The sequence below is a fragment of the Cryptotermes secundus genome, unplaced genomic scaffold (genome assembly GCF_002891405.2).
Source record: "Cryptotermes secundus unplaced genomic scaffold, Csec_1.0 scaffold1064, whole genome shotgun sequence".
In the NCBI taxonomy this organism is placed as follows: Eukaryota; Metazoa; Arthropoda; class Insecta; order Blattodea; family Kalotermitidae; genus Cryptotermes; species Cryptotermes secundus.
The window spans coordinates 563,718-579,918 of NW_019720585.1; the positions used below are offsets into that span (position 1 = coordinate 563,718).

Consider the following 16,201-nt stretch of genomic DNA (forward strand, 5'->3'; position numbering starts at 1 on the left):
TTTAAAACTGTAAGATATGTGACTTTAGGTAATTATATTGAAATTATTCCTAAATAATAAATAGAATTAAATTTCCTTGTATCAAAATCTAATGGATATTTCTATTTTGAAGTGCGGCCCTGGACTATTATTTACAGGGCTGAGGTGGCCCTCTGTACAAGCTGAGTTTGACATGCCTGTCCTAAACGTTTTACATTATTTAGGATAATTATCTGGTCTCAGTATACACTTATTTATAATATTGTTACTTCAATGAATGTATTGTCTCTACGTCTCATAACACAGCCACTGCACGCGATGATGAGAGAATTGTAGATACGACAGGAGAAACACGATAAATTCTGCGAAAGTTTTATTTGCGAACAAAATGTTCTGACTTAACATTCAAGTAAAGGAATATATTAATTTTCGATCAAAATGAGTAGGTATGTATTTTTACACAAGGATAATTTCGATTAACATGAAAATATACAATGCTATAAAAGGCTTCTGTGAAGTTACGTTTGCATCTCCTACTGTTATTGTTGGTACAATAAATTATTTAAGCAGCATAATATTAAATACCGAAGCATAAGATTGCAACTTCTCAGCTCATGGAGCCACTCAACTTAAGACTTAATATTGATTTAACAATCTTCTATATAAAATAAATTTTCTGTTTCGTATTATAGACGTGCTGAAATCGAATCTCGGTTCAAAGACAAATAAATCCAACTTCTTAATTTTCCTGTGCCACATAAACATCTTGATATACCTTCATATAGGCCACGGCTGCTTGCTTCCCAAACATCTGAATTTCTCATTCACAATCTTCGTGTATTTCAGCTTTCCATAAAACACGCTATTGACAGACTGCAAACTATAGGATTATATTTGTTCACCCATCTTCTGTGAGAAAATCTAACAATTGTTAAGTCTAATATAGAGGTCTAAAGCTTGTTCTTCTGTCATTGTTCTGACCTTATGTTATACTGTAGTTACCAAATAAAGTAGAAAGTGGCAAAATTTACAGTGTCTACCTGTGCCAAAATATTTCCTCTAGATAGCAGTGCAAGTGAAGGAATACGTCTATACCAATAAGTTCAGTATCTTAGCATAAATACAGCCGTCTTTCCAAAATTATTGATGTTTATTTGAATCTGAGGCTAGGTATTCCAGGCGAATTGATTTTTTTACAGTTTTCCTTTGAATTTTAAAGGATTTCGTGCCCATTAAGTTTACAAAACCGCTGCAGATCAATACACACGAACACTTATGTTGTGGTTTATAGTTACTTATAATATGATATCCGAGTTTGTTTAATTAGCCAATTAAAAACAAAATTATAACTTTGCCCATTAGCATAGGCTACTGAATCCTTTGTCATTCATTCAAGTCTAATTATTCACAGGTGAGTAATTGGCAGACAGAGGAGAGAATGTATTTAGGCTCGTATTATTATTATTATTATTATTATTATTATTATTATTATTATATATATATTTTTTTTTTGTTATTTGCTCCTCATCTAAAAATTGTCCCTCTGCTAGATGTGCAGCAGCTGCTAATGTATGCAGGGATGCTGACGTATTCGGAGCCAGGAAATTTCTCCCCAAACGATTTTTAAATATAGTATAATTGTTAGTATTATTATTTGCATGTATAATAAACAACAATTAAACTCAATTATTATTATAATCTCTGAAAATCTATACTTTTCATTTCTCAATTAAATATTTATACGTTCATTTCTCAGAACTCATAACATAGATTTATGTTAATGAAATTATTATTATTACTATTATTATTTATTTGTTTGTTTACTTGTCTGCATTATTGATTTATGTTAATGAAATTATTATAATTGTTGTTTATTTGTTTGTTCGTTTACTTGTCTGCGTTGATGTGTTTTTCCTCGAGTGTTTGCCTGTAATTTGGCTTTGACTTTATGTTATGTTTGCCCATAATGTAATTACTTGTATCTACACTGTGCTGTGTATGTAACTGGCCTTGCGGCTGTTGACTCGGCACATAAATAATAAAGAATTGAATTATTAGTAGCAGTGGGGTGAGACTGAGTCCATTTGGTTCAGCGGCCATTGTTTTGCCTATTTTACCAGCCCCAGATGATAGTTGCTGCTGATGATGATGATGATGACTGGAGCAATCAATGTAATACAAATTGGCAGGGGAAACCTAAGTACTCGGAGAAACCTGCCCCAGTGCTACTTTGTCCACCACAAATCCCACGTGACCTGAACCGGTCGTGAACCTAGACCACCGCGGTTGGAAGCCGGCGACTAACCGCCTGAGTTCTGGTGAGGCTGGTAAGTGATAATGTAATCCAAAATAAAACAGAAATATCTCTACTTTTGTTGAGGGTCTACCATACCGAGTTTGGCTGAAACTGGTCAGTTAGTATCATGGACACTGTTACTAGCATAGGGATGTACATCGAATGGATAGGTGCTTTTAATTTCTAGTTTTGAAAAGTGCACTATGCTACAAGCCGGAAGGTCACGGTTTTGATTCCTGATGTCACTGGATTTTGCAATTGGCCTAACCCTTCCAGGAGCCAGGATAGCGTAGAGGGTATAGTGACTCTTCTCCACGTTGTCCAGACCGGCTCTGAGGTCCACCTGATCTCCTATCCAATGGGTACCGTGGGCTCTTTCCCCAGGGGTAAAGAGGCAGGAGCTTGAATTTGACCACCCACCTCCAAATACTGCCGAGGTTAAGAAAATGTGGATCCATACATCCATTCCCCCATACGCCTTCATGGCGTAGTGCTTATTTACTTAAACACAGAGACAACTTTATCTAATCCTTCCAACCGCACTATGGCCCTGAGGTTGACTCAGCCTCTAACAGAAATGTGTACCAGGAATCTTCCTGAGAGGTAAGGAGCGGCCGGCGCGTAAGGCTGATGACTTGACCGCCACCTATGAGCCGATTGTCTGGAAAATGTTGGATCTTCGACGTCTCACAATCCTATGGGCCTCCACGGCCTGTTACAGGGATAACTTTACTTTTACCTTTTCGGTAAAGCACTTAAAATAATAACAAGTGTGTTCATACATTTTCTCAAATTTAGGAGTACTTTTAACACATATATGCTTCAATGTGGACATGCCTTTATACAGTTTAAATTATGTGCCTGAAACATTTCTTCTCGAGTGACACTCATACTTGCCTGTAGACACGCCATTGCTGTGTACCGCGAGCGACAGGAGCTGTTGCACTTTGCTGTGAGAGTGAAGCAATCCAGTGTTTATATATCAGTGGAGAAGCTGTTATTTAATTGTGAACTAGACAACCACGCCCCTCCGGTGAAGTCATGTGCCGTTTCGCTGTTTTCTTCTCCTGTCCATAAGCTTATTCGTTATTATGTTTGCTCAAACGAAACAAGCTTAGTTCAATTAGAACAGGATTATTAGCCCCGAGGGTACACAATGCTGTAACACCACTTTTAGTTGAAGAGACCCACGTAGCATGTGGATAGTCAAAGCACAGAATGTAGTTGTAGGGTAAATTGTTACGTAGTACTTGTATATTTCAATTTTTCCCCCTTTGGCCCTACAGCCCCAATTTGGGCCTTGACCTACCTCCATAAAACTCTCCGTTTCACTTCGGTTTGACTTTCGATAGAACTCCTTGGGGATCGGTTGATCAGTTTGTCGCAAGGCCTATACATGTGCACAAACACTGAACATTCATGGTCATGGGATTCGAACCCAAGACCCCGACTTCCGAGTGAAAACAGTGCATGCCTTAGGGCTTAGACCAATCGGATACAGTGACCGCCTCATATTTCAAATAAGGACACCAATTTGAATAACATAGGGTGATAATTAATATATTTCACATATTTCAGTCTGTTAGCGAGAGAAGTTCTCCAATCACGATGGCCGTACGGTCTAAAGCATGAAAAGTCTTCGCCTGCCTGAAAAAAAAGACCTCCTTTCGAGACTTATATTCTCAGCTGATCCAAGATCGTGCGTTCGATATGGAACTATATTCACAAGGGTCACAATAGCTCTTTCAGATCCAGTATATATTATAATCCATCTGAAGCACAGGTCTTCCAAGTGATCACGTGCTCTCTTATTTTCACACCGAAATATTAAATGCAGTTGCTTCTCCCCCAAGCTTGCCACACCAATCTCATTCTCCCTGATTTCATAGCCGGGGGTTCTAAGGCAAGTACTGTCTTCTCTCGCTCAGAAGCATGGATCGCGGGTTCGAACCCCACACAAGGCATGGATATTTAGTGTTTCTGTGTGTGTAGAGGTAGAGGCCATGCGACGAGCTGATCTCCCGCCTAAGGGATCCTACTGAATATCTAAGATCTAGTAAACCGAAGTGAAACGGAGAATCTCATGGAGGTAGGCCAAAACCCAAATTGGGGCTGTAGCGTCAATGGAAAAACTAAAAGTGCTTCATGACATGTATTCATTCTCTCTGCTAGATTGTTATTTAGCAATATGCTAAATGAATCAATATATTATAACAAAGTATATTCTGATATATTGAAAGTGAGCGAAAGGAATGGTGTGTTTTTATGAGTTACATTTGATTGATACCAAGGTAAATATCGCTGTGTGTTGTAATGTAAACCAGATGTGTTAGTCGTCCCTGAGCACGTAATAGCTGTATGTCTGACGCACAGTACCGAATACATGAAGCATACAGTCACACCGAGTAGACTGCTAATATGAACATTCACAACTCAAAGCCTTTCACAGAGAAATAGTGATTGTTTTAAGATTACTAAATTTTGAAATATGTGTTGTGTTTGGTAATCTTACAAAGCCTTTATATTTCTGTTCTGTAAACACATTTTTAATATAACTGGGAATAAAATTCAGACGGCGATAGTAATAAAGAAGGCAATTTTTTAAAGATTTATCGAGTTCAATTCTATCAGATGTATGATTAGACTGGATGTAGCACAGCCGGTACCGTTTGGAAATTCCATAGAAATATCGTGCTAATCGGCTGCAAATCTTAGTTTTGCTACAGAGTAACTCACACCGAAATTAACGGTCGTGGGGATTCGTTGCACTGACCACGCGACGCCCTCTATCCGCCAAAGTTGGCACTAACTACGCCCACAAGCGACGGGTCGCTCGGTCGGTATAGTTCGCTTGCGGACTAAACCCACGGAGTTTGTTCTTTGTTTATTTTGTAACTCATCGTAGAGAGAATATAATTATGTTAACAAAAAGAGAGTTGAATATAACAGTGTAACATAATAGACCATAATCTTAATGTGTTACTTGTTTGCTTCAGGCCAACAGTAAGGAACAATTTAGATTTAAAAGAATTAAAAGTATTATTAAAAAACGTTACGTCAATATCGGTATAAATAACGTTAAAATAATTATGATATTGTAATTGGGGGCACTCTATAGCTTATTTGGTTGAGGCACTATACTACAAGCCGGAAGGTGGCGGGTTCGAGTCCCGATGAAGTGGATTTCTTTTTTCAATTTACCTAACCCCTCCTGTTGCACTATGGCCCTAGGGTCGACTCAGCCTCTAACAGAAATGAGTACCAGGAATCTTCCTGAGGGGTAAAGAGCCGCCAGCGCGTAAGGCTGATAACCTCACCGCCATCTGTGAGCCGATTGTCTACAGCAAATGTGGAAGTCTCGACGTCTCACAAACCTATGGGCCTTAACGGCGTGTTATATGGATAGCTTTACCTTTTATTTTACCTTTATGATACTGTAACTTGTGACTGTTGTTAATTGTACAGATAACATTTTCCTCACCCTTCAGCATCGTCGCTCTAGGCTACACAGAATTGATGGTGTCTGAATTGTTGCAGACCTCAGATATTATTACTGTGCTGACTTCTTTGTTTGCCAAGTACACGCGAGATTTTGTTTTCATTGTATTTTAACATAATGGTATTAGTTTTACGATGGGAAGTCATAATGTTTTAATTATCACCATGAGAAAATCATGATTCCAAAATATCGTTCTATATAGGAGATAGGATAGAAGAAGAAGAAGAAGAAGAAATCAATTTGGTTTGTTCAGTTTCTCTCAGTGAGCTGGCAGGTGTAACAGTAACACTCTAAACCCTTGTTCGGGATTTGTTTGGTTTGAGTTTCGGCGGGAACCCCTGCCGTCCTCAGGTCTTTCGTGATCTTCATCATTCCTTCCAGGCTAATGTCGCGATAGAACCTCGATTAGGCCACGACCAATTGCTTTTAAACCTTTTTCCTTTTATTGGTAATCATACTATCCGTCTGGTTACTGACGGGCACAATTTTTCCCCCATTTCTTTAATTCTAACTTTCCTTTCTACCAATTTGCCCCCAGCAATAGTTCTTTATGCTGTCTTCGCTCGCTCGAACATTGGAATCGTGGGTTCAAATCCCACTCAAGACATGGATGTATTTCTGCTTTTAGTACTTCAATTCATTTTACTAGATAAAATTACCATGACATCCACAATATAGATATTATCCAGCTGAAGTTACACAAATATTAGGATCACCTTTATACCAGTCTGTTAAGTAGAGCAAGAATGCCAAAAATAGTTGCATCGTATTTGGGTGAATATATTGATTTTGTGGTAAATTCAGGTGAGTAAGTATAATATAATCCAATTTTAATACGCTTGAATTTATTTACAACGCTTTCAACATAGAAGTAACAAAAGTGTAACCTTATATGACACACACCAAGCTAGCTCACTATACCGTACGTGATATGATTTGTTCCAACATGTAATCATCCGTAAAGTCTTCTGAAGTTTAAATGTAATGATGCAAGAAACAAAGCAGGTTACGAGAAGAGGAAGAGAAAGATAGAATGTGATATTCATATGAAGATGGATTATCTTTATGATTACAAGGCAAATGTTAATGGATAATTAAGCACCACGCCATGAAGATATTTGTAAGGCTCCACATATTCTTAACCACAACATTAAACGCGTGAGTAGTGAGCTTCACGCTGGAGCTGTATTATTCCCAGAGAAAGAGACGCCAGTATCCAGAGCACATGCGAATATGTGGGTGGACCATCTGGCCTTGGTGCGAAGAGAAGTTTTCCTGTCCCTGTCAAGAATCTAACCTCTCTACATGAACCCGTAGTCAATCACATAATCCTGTGAAATTTCTTTTATGATTATATGAATAATCAAATAATCAAATCAAGCATATGAAGATGAAGTTTCAAACAAAAATACGAATCCTTTCAGATGAAATTATAATGGTTTGATGGTATTGAAGTTAATGGTAGTGTGCATGCTCTTGTCCCAAACTATCCGCAGGATATCCATGTCCCACTGTATTACTGTAGCTCACCGCTGGAGTGGCGCGAGGGTAACTTGGGGCATGAGCGTAGGAGACAAGTGGGGCCGCGTGTGAGTAGCTGGGAGCGCGAGGATAGGAGACAAGTGGGGCCGCGTGTGAGTAGCTAGGAGCGTGAGGATGGGAGACAACAGGGGCCGCGTGTGCATAGCTCGGGGCAGCGGCCGCTGTGTGGACTGGCCCGGCGGGGTGAACTGCCTGTCCGGACTTGCTGACGACAGCGTTGAACCCATTGTGATGGTCTGCAGTATAATGAACTGTGCGGGTGGTGCCGTCGGGCTCCAGCAGGCTGTAGTACCCCTCAACTTTGTCACCAACACGCTTCTCAGCCTGCTCCTTGACGTCGTGGGTATGGCCATCATTAACTCCGTATTTGAATTCGTAATTAGCCGGAGCCTAAACAATATGTTATTGAAGTTAATACATTAATATAACCAAATATGTTTATACAAAACAGGTTACTGAAAAAGCATTACTCATACGAACATTTATCCAGAGAAACAGTTTTCCTCTAAATGTTTTCTACAACGGTTGTAAATTTAACATCTACCTAATTTTATCCTTCTAATGTGCAAAGTCTGTCTTCAATCGTTCGGAAGCCGGGATCGTGAGTTCGAATCCCACTCCGGACATGGATGTTTAGTGTTTGTGTGTGTTTGTGTGCACGTTTGTTTTTCTGTGTTTGTGTACAGGTAGAGGCCTTGCGACGAGCTGATCACCCACCCAAGGAGTCCTACCAATGTCTTAAGAGCTAGTAAACCAAAGTGAGACCAGAGTTTCATTGAGGTAGGCCAAAGCCCAAATTGGGACCGTAGCACCAAAAACGAAAAGAATGTGTAAAATGTTTAAAATAAGAAGTAAAGGAAGTTAAGTTTATAACATAAGAATTTATCAGTAAAATTATATTCTATCTTATTTGTGATCATAAATACAAATTCTTATTATTTAATATATATTAAAAAATGTTATCTACTGCATATTCCGACTTGTATTGGCCATCTTTATGTAGTAAAATAGCGAAGGCACTAGTGAAATATATTGCTATTTTTATGTTGTCTTATTGAAGACGTGGATGCAGTTTTCGTTTTATATATATAGTCAGTAATTTTATATTACATAAATAATAAAAGCATAGACTATGGCAGGAGATAACAAATTAAAAAAATATGGGAAGGTATAAAAATATATACAGAAAATAATTGAAGGACGAAATAAAATATGAAGGTGTGCATACGTTGTGATATAGTATATTGTATATGTGTATAGACAGTGTCCCAGTTACTCGCAGAATAATAAACGTAGAGGTATGTATATTTGTACTTGTATAAATTTTATGGTTTAAAAAGTTGTTAAGATGAGGCAGAGAATAAGGAAATAAAACATCGATATGAAAGAAAAAATTGTATATTTTTTATAGAACAGTGTGGAAATTAGTGGTGTTTTGCAGAGTAGATATTTCTGTTATTTTCCTATAAATACAGACGAATTGAATATGCTGGTTTCAGAAAGGTTTGATTATCATAAAATGTAGACGAAATGTTTATTTTTAACTATTAATTTACTCAGAGTTTCATAATTCTTGATAATTAATATAACCAGAATTATTGGCTCTAAAAAATAAAATAGATTTTATTATATGTCTATGGCATTTTCAATGGTACTTAAAAATATGTATTAACGTTTGTCTCAAAGTGAATAAGACTTCATTTTTAAGACGTAGTACCCTATGCACATTGAGTATTTATCTACTGACAAGAGCGACTTTCCTAAATAGTGCAACTTCATGCTTTGTGGGTTATCCAACTTGATAAAGGCGCACTCTCTTTTTCTACCTGAGTCTGCGCTCGTAAAGGAATGGCTGTAGTTTTAGATTATCAATATTATACTAACAGACCCCTTTTATTTTACCAAAAGATACTCATCAATTAATAAGATATGTTTCCACGTGGTATTACACAAGTTTCCTCCGTGGTCCTGAAAGTCTAATGATTTACATGACAGCGGGAATACACTAAAATTTGCTGTCGTCCTCAGAAATTATATGTGAGTTCTTAACAACTCTGTTCATTCTACTTGTATATGCATAGACAGTGAACAGAACAGTAATAAAATTACCATATAACCGCTTAACAGATTAAACTTACATGATGTTCCACTTCCACGGGAGCATGCGCAATAACAGCATGACCGTGAGTGTACCTCACTGTGGGGGCATGAGGTACGGTAGCCACAGGGACATTGTGACCTAAGGAATGACTCTCGTAGACAGGAGCTGCATAACTCGCTATCAGCAAGGTAGCGAATATCACAACCTGCAATGATAAATTAATGCGACACAGATTATGTAAGGAAGCTGAGGTTGAATTATGCTCGTATTGGCTGGTCTTACTAGGATTCGAGAGGACACTGCCTACATTAAGGGACTGTCCCGACATTCGCCGAGAATGTGTGGAAGGCCACGAAACCCCTCACTAAGAATATTCGGTATCCTGACTGGGATTCTAACCTGGTATGTCTCGACTATAAGATAAAAACCTTACCGCTTGAGCTGCCTTTTTCCATCTTCAATTTATAGAATATTAGCAGGGTAATAGTTAATTAAAACTTTTTAGATGATATAGGAGTAGTATTTCATGAAGAAAATCGTCCACAGCCAGAAACACATTCAACCGGTGAAGTTAATTGTTGTAGAATGTATCCACCTTTCCGTATTTCATGCAGGAGTTATATTGGCTTAAATATTTCGCACTCTGAGAACCGGAGACTGATACAGAGGAATTGTTGGAGCCTGCGAAATATAATGCTAACATTCAAGTCATTATTCTAGAGATATATTTCTATAAAGAAATTGAGTAAAATACCTAAATTTGTACATTAAAAACCATAGTATCTTATTTTCTTAAGAGTACTGATTATAAATCTATTAATGTCCTTAATATTTCTGAATTTAATAGTTATTAGTAAATATGCGAGTACAGCACCACTCGTAAGGTATCTGTTGTAGACCAAAATATCACACCTTCTCGTGATAGAGTTTCGTAATATTTATAATTGTCTTACTACATTTCACAAAGCTTGGGAATGTTGGGCAAAGTGTTAAATTTAAACAGGTCTTTACGGTACGTTTTCCAAATGGGTCTGCACTTTCTGTTATACTACTTTAACTATATTACTATTTGTATTACTACCAATCTTCTTCTATCTAGTGCCTTTCATATTTTTTTCCTCCGTAATTTCAAATAACGGCTTGTCATATTAAGTTTCCTTTCCCATTCTCATCTTGCTTTAAACAAATATTATCCAGTATACTTATAGCAAGTGTCACGTAACTTCGAACAAGGCCAAGAGTAAACTTGAATGCGCAGAAGAAAAATTTCGGACAAGNCTCACTTGTACTGTAACATTCACACTTATATATCCTTCTCTCCGCTTTTTCTTTTCCGAAAATTTTAGTAGTGCGTTATTTTCATTATATGACGCTGCCTATCGCTGTAGGGCAGTCGGATTCCCCCAAAAACCGAACACAGTAACCGCTTTTCAAACATTTTCGCAGCGTCATATATTGAATATTCTCTGTGTGTTTAGGTTAAGTTTTAAAGAACAAATTTATAGCTTAGCAAATTTCTTTAACAATTATTTTAAATTAAGATGACAAAGAAATATATTTCCTTGCCAATATTATTTCTTAGACTTGCCTACAACACTATATTTTGTGACTTATAAACATAATTTATTTAATATTAATGTTGTGTTGATTGAGCGCAATTCTTACAGAAGTTTATTTCTGTAAAATTACTTTGTAGCTGTTATCTTCATTGATAAAGTCAACAGAAAGTTGCGTATTAATGACCTACCTCTGTTATTACAGATAATCGTACAGTATCCATTTACATTCAGTTCTTGACAAAAAAAAACAGAACATAACCTCTATATCAGATATATTTATTAATATAAATAAAATTTGGAATTAATATGAGTATTATGAAGCTATCGATGTAATTATTTGTAGAACAGTAACCAAAACAATAGTTTCAAATTGACAATTTTCAGTTGTCGTTTCTTTTGATAGTCTTGAGACAGAACAGAATTCAAGTATAGTTATACAGGCTAGTACATTCCTCGTTCTACCTTCATGAGTGTCATCTCGTGGAGCAAGAAGTTCAGCCGTGTGGGCACTGCTGCTGTTTGCGTCTCCTCCAGTAGATCTGATGCCTTTTATATGCACTGAATCAATGTAAATTATACGTAAGAGGCCGAACCACGCCCCCTGTCTTTGATTTGCATAGATTTTATTGTTTCCATTACGTTCCCTGTTTGGGCATGTTGTATTTACTTCAAACGGAATAAACTTATGCGCTACAGAACACGCCATTCGTTCAAGCGAAACGAACGGAGTATTGTGTTCCTGCTCCTACTTGCAGGAGACGGAGTTTTCTCTTATCGGCGTGCACTATCGCTCGTGCCCAACAATGAATGAGTGAATGAACGAATAAAACATAAAAACTTCACCTTTAACTTCAAAATTAATACACATACATGGGGTGAAAATAAATCTGTAGGAATATGAAATATTTGTCTCCTACAGTTCCTTCTCTTCCTTTTCAGGAGACCAGTATCATAATACAGAAAGTAATCTATAGTCACCACTAGTAAGGTCTGGAAGTCTGTGGCGATGGTATATCAATACAATTATTGTGTGTGTTATGTAATTCTGCTTCCTGTTTTTATATAAAACACACGTTTCGGAGAATGGACTCTCTCCGTCCTCTTATGATCTCACTCAATAAGACCCTTTCAATATAGCTAGACTCTTATCTCCGGTTATAGGGACTCGATCTATCGAATGGGCCCGACTGAGTACGTCCCACCTGAAGACGGAGACAGAATCCAGTCTCCGAAACGTGTTTCTTTATATAAAACAGGATGATAATGTACAAAACCACAAATATTTTACAGCCACCGTCGTTTTATAGCTAGGCTAGTGCATACTGTTTAATATTTAAAAGACTTGCGAATATAAGCAGCAACAAATATGACACTCACTCAGAAATCCAACACCTACTCTCGCCGAAGAAAGGTCCCTTTTTCCAAACTCGCAAATGGTCTTGAACAAAATCTGATCATAAGTCGCTACCGGGGTCCGAAATCAAGAACAACTCTGCTGGCGAAGGCCAACAGCAATGTACTGCTATTTATTTTACTTACTTACTACAAGAAGGGTAGCAGAAAAGATATGCGCTATTATATTTTTCTCTTTTGTAACCATAATGTAATAGAAGAAATAATTTGATATGTTTCATTTTGGTCCGTCACACTACTAAGTTTACAATTAAGTTTATTTCAGTCCAATGTGACGTATAAAGCCTTCACCACTTCAGCACTTAGTTACCTAACATGTTTCGATTCTTAATGAATCATCATCGGAGGTATACCACTACGATCAGGAACCTACCAGTACATAAATATTTTTATAAGACTGTATACATTTAAAACATTTATGATGCTCACTATATGTAGTTGTTAATTTCATTGTCGAAATAGATGTTTGACGTAAACTTTTATAATAAGAACATTCTTGAAGTATATTACTTAGAAGTTACGTAGTTGCAATCACTTCCATAAAGATTATTTAAAAATGTAATTTTCCACTGCACTGTATATAAAATTCAATTTGTTTCACCACAGCAGCCTTCCTTTACGTTAAAATTATGTTATGAATGCGTATAAAAACTTATTTTTAAGTTAAGAAATTTTTTCGTGAACCAATGTGGATTATGTTTTACCTTCCTTGGTAGTGGAATTGTCATCTATCCCTCTTGGTGATGTGTTCTTGTTATTACTGGTGTAGTTTATATGCGTGCTGTGTTGCTTGTACTAGCAATAATCCCTTAAAGCCTGCAACCCTCTTTAACACTCCGTTTATTCATATTTTGCAGCAGAATACTTTGAATGTAAATATGGATACCACCCAACTTCTTATCCAGTGGGTATCTGGAGTAACCGAGTGGTTAAAGTGGCCGGGGCATGAAGCAGACCACTCACGTCCATGTAGTGAGGAAGTCAGCTGTACTTTCACTCCCCGTAAGTTTTCATGCTACAGTGCTTAATTACAGAGAGGAGCTTCATAACTTGGACTCTTCTCCAGGTGTAATTTGAATGATGAAGACAAGGAAGATGAAATGGGCAGGGCATGTAACACGAATGGGGGAGGACAGGAGTTAATGTAGGATAACGGTGGGAAAGCCGGAAAAAAGAGACAATTGGGAAGACCAAGACGTAGGTGGGAGCGCAATATTAAAATGGAACTTAGATAGGATGAGATTGGATGGATTGGATTGATCTGGCTCAGGATTTAGAGCAGTGGAGGTTACTTGTGAATACGGGAATGAACCTTCAGGTGCCATAAGATGCTGGGAAGTTCTTGAGTAGCTGCACAATTTGCATCTTCTCAAGAAGGGCTCAGCTCGATGAGTAAGTGATATTCTTACTCAATATTACCCAGTGTAGGGAAGGATCTGTTAAACTAATAGCGAATGTAACAGACCTGATGATGGCAGAGAGGTCGAAACATATAGTAGCAAATCCTGTAGAAAAAATTGAACGCCTTCTAAGATTATCAGTGGGTGACGGGAGTTCCGTGTCTTTCAGCATATCAACCAAATAAGAGAATTATACGGCATGAGTAAATCTCATGATATATCGATTTTCTGAATCGATTCAACGAGACTATAAAGCATCGATGATAAGATGATTAATGACCTTGGCAGAGGTTGTAGGATGAGAGTTCTTAGTGTCAGCCGAAGTACTGGAATACACGCTGTCCAAAATAAATAACGCATTATCTAATCTATGATGTTCGTTTCCGGGTCACCACTGCAGGAAACCTAAGCTATGCTACGACAAAATCAAATACCGATTCTAGTGTCTTTTCCGTAATAATTACTTGAATGTGTTGATGCCAGCAAGCTGTAGAATAGATCACAGGAATGGCTGCTTCAGTGAACAGAGTCACAACAAGAAGGAGGTCATTACCGCCTCGCCTGGATAAGCGTGTCTGTTCTGATCGCTATTAAATAAGGAGCAGCATGTGTCTGTGTGCTCCGAGGAGGGAGAAAGGGAAAGCGTACCTCTTTTCTTGCTCGTGTACAAAAAGGAAAACTTGTATAGCTGCAATTAACAGCTCGGTACTTGCTACTTACTACACGGTAACATTCCTTCCAGGCCGCGCGTTATGCTCCGTCAGTCTGCAATGCAGTAAACATATTAGCTCCGCACGCACGCACGCACGCACGCGCGCGCGCGCACGCACACACACACACACACACACACACACACACACACTGTACCTAAGTCTCGTAACCATGAAGGAGTAGCAGAGTAATATAGGCATATTAATTACTTAACTCGTTGCTCTGAAAGTGAGATTGTCTCTGCGTAGTTAATACATGAATATGCATTAATGTGTTTAGTGCTTCAGGTTGCTCACGTTAAGGATTTTTGTTTAGGGTCTGAAATGCGCGAAAAGGTTTGAATTCTTAATGGATGGAATACGTAAATTATAAGTTAATCTGTCCATATACCTGCCCATCTAAACATTGAGTTTTCTCTGCACAAAATGAAGTCGACATTACATAATCCCCAAACTAATCTTCACAATCTTTCCGCATATCGCTGTCCATTTACGCAACAACCTACATATCTGTCATCCTATTTGGTCAACTTATGTCTTCTGGCATAAAACGTCGTATTTTCCGTTGAAAGTTCACCGATGTTTCTGAGAAACATATTAACTGCTTATTCAAATTTGAGATAATATATTGTTCCGAAACGTCGGGTGACTTTCAACGGAATATACAATGTTTTAACCTAGAAGATAGAACTGTTTACAGTGGCAATTCTGACAGCCTTAAATCTCAAAATCTATTTGTAAATTCGGTCATCTATCTATTTATCTCTGAATATCTGCACATGTCTGTTCATCTGTTGAGTATATTAGTCCTCCTTACGTACACACCGGCTTCGTTACAAAGACACCCACTGGAATAAAATTCTGCTTAGGGCAGGGCAGTGAAAGGTGCTGTACGTTATTCAACATTATATAATGCATATAACATTAGAACGTATTTAAAACACAGACATTTAAAAACTTGGTGGCCAAGTTCGGATGTCTAAAATGTTGAACAGATCAGTTTCTGCTAGTCTTTAAGGCATTATAAGCAAACAAGTTTCTATTAATTTATTATTATTACTGTTTGGTTTTTATATTTAATTTATGTCGGGTCTATTCACGGGATTGTAGAAGTAATGTTTTTAACTAGATCCACGCTGGATAGCTCAGTCAGTATAGCGACTGGCTACGGGCTGGACGACTGATGGGTCGGAGTTCTAGTCCCGGTAAGGTCAAGAATTTTCTCTCCTCCACGTCTTCCAGACCGGCTCAGAAGCACATCCAGTCTCTTATCCAGTGGGTACCTGGAAGTACTTTCCCCGAGGGTAAAGTGCCTGGAGCCTGAAGCTGAGCACTCACCACCAACTAGTGCCGACGTCAAGAAAATGTGCATCTATACATCCACCCCCCCCATACGCGTTCAAGGCGTAGTGCTTAATTAGTTAAGTACAGGGACAACTAATCTTACGTGCCGACCATGTTCATCGGTTTCAGTATCGTTCATATCACACCTGAATCTTCTTCCTCGTGAACTTGGCTATTTATTGTAAGTAATGTATGAGGCTGTCATGTGTGTGCACAAAGGGGTTCGTGGTGATTCATAAAAGTTCACATGTTCATTTTGTCAGTAAAAGTAAAAACATATTCAGGGTTGAGTTACTTAACATTTCTTATTACATATTTATTGTTTATTTTTTATCTGTCCATCTACCTGTACATCTGT

The 16,201-nt window shown here is 37.9% G+C and overlaps 1 long non-coding RNA gene across 1 annotated transcript in view; it reads left to right on the forward strand.

Annotated features, from left to right (window-relative positions):
- The window catches only part of LOC117282761, a 23,588-nt gene extending 10,203 nt beyond the window's left edge, over nt 1–13,385 (forward strand). The window contains exon 3 of the long non-coding RNA XR_004513617.1: nt 13,247–13,385. This is a non-coding gene — a long non-coding RNA (uncharacterized LOC117282761). The remainder of the gene's footprint in view (nt 1–13,246) is intronic.
- Nucleotides 13,386–16,201: the final 2,816 nt, after the last annotated feature.